The sequence below is a fragment of the Rattus norvegicus genome, chromosome 1 (assembly GCF_021556685.1).
Source record: "Rattus norvegicus strain SHRSP/BbbUtx chromosome 1, alternate assembly SHRSP_T2T, whole genome shotgun sequence".
NCBI lineage: Eukaryota > Metazoa > Chordata > Mammalia > Rodentia > Muridae > Rattus > Rattus norvegicus.
Genome location: NC_141534.1, coordinates 134901782 through 134903284, shown reverse-complemented (window position 1 = coordinate 134903284; position 1503 = coordinate 134901782). Strand labels below are relative to the sequence as shown.

General features: G+C 48.2%; 1 long non-coding RNA gene across 1 annotated transcript; it reads right to left on the bottom strand.

The window, feature by feature from the left end:
- Window positions 1-619: 619 nt before the first annotated feature.
- Window positions 620-1257, bottom strand: LOC148007717 (uncharacterized). Its single transcript, XR_015647075.1, has 2 exons — window positions 1012-1257; window positions 620-896 (listed from the first exon to the last, which is right to left on the bottom strand). It is a non-coding gene; the product is annotated as an uncharacterized LOC148007717 (long non-coding RNA).
- Window positions 1258-1503: the final 246 nt, after the last annotated feature.

Here is a 1503-nt window from a genome sequence, read left to right as displayed (position 1 = left end):
ATCCCCTAGCTCCGTTGAGTTTGGACAGGAAGTGGGCATGCAAGGCCCCTGAGAACGACCAGGCTGTGCCTTTGAAGCTCTGCCTCACCTCAGATGTTTCCAGCCACTTAGCTTATGCTTTTAGCACCGATCACCCATGTCAGTCTGTTTCTGCCCCTTGGCCAACATGTCTCCAGGATGCTGTCTGCAAAACAGAAAAGTGGCTTACTCAGCTTATTTGAGGAAGGCAAACAGTGAGCCATTTCAATTCACCCCTCACATAAACATCCTACCTGCTGGACTTTGATTCCAGCTAGAAACAGACCAAGTAACCGCTTGTTTATTCTCTGCTGTTTGCAAGAGGGGAGGCTGCCGGCCTGGCCACTCAGCTCTTTTATGTTGGCCCAAGGCCAAGAAGGTAAAACACCAGGGCAAAGGCACAGTGCACGCATATCTAGAAAAGCAAATATCGGAAGAGACATGCTGTGAGCCTAAGAGCTATCCAAGGTGCAGAGCACGGCCTCGCTGTTTGATTTTCTTCCAAAGAGCAACATATTAAGTTGGACCATTAACTCAAATGGCAGGTTTCGGATTTAGTTCATTGGCAGATGGAAATTAAATCGCAGAGACCCAACCAACACATATTTAATTTCATTTATTTTTAATTACACAAGGAGCGTGTGAATAAATTTTCACTCCAAACATTCAGAAAATACAAATAAAAAAAATAAAACAAACTTCTCGAGGTCTGAGGGAAGCCGCTCAGTTGGCACTGTGTTGGGCAAGCATGCAGGAGCACGTTGGCACACGCCTATGATTATAGCACCCAGGAAGTAGAGGTAAACGAGGCAGGAGCTCAAGGTCGCCATTGACTACAGAGCAAATTCGAGTTCAGTGTCCATCTGGGTTCCGAGATCCTGCTTCAAAACAAACAAGTCCATGAAAGGCAGAAAGCAAGACAAACAAAATCCCCCTCAACTAATTTTCCCTCCCTATGATTTACTGAAAAGATAGATGTGAAGCGAGTCCAACCTGCGAGCACCTGTTCACCCTTCGTCACTAACAGAATAGCTCACGGGAGCAGCTGGGTCACATGAGAGCCAACTGAAGGCAGGGGAGGTATGGAAGGGTTTATAGCCATGGCGGTGTAGCTGCGGCTCATCATGTCTCCATGGACCGAGACACAGACAGCACGGGCCAGAACCTAGAATCTCTGTGGCCCTAGCTCTCTGCTGGCTAGACGCTGTCTGAAAAGGTTTCACAGCTTTCTGAAACAGCACCACCAGCTGGTGGCCAATCATTCCAACATATATACCTGGAAAGGGTGGCTTTTCACACTCAGACAGAAATGAGGAGGAGACTGGATGGAGAGATGTGATGGAAGCTGGCCGACTTCCACCTCTGTGGAGCAGAGGGAAGTGGCAGGCTTTTGCTTCACTCAAATCCCATAAATGGCCTCCTCTGGCCGTTGAGAGAGGCTGGTACGCATCCCTGACCCCGGGATATTCAATAACTTTTCGCGGT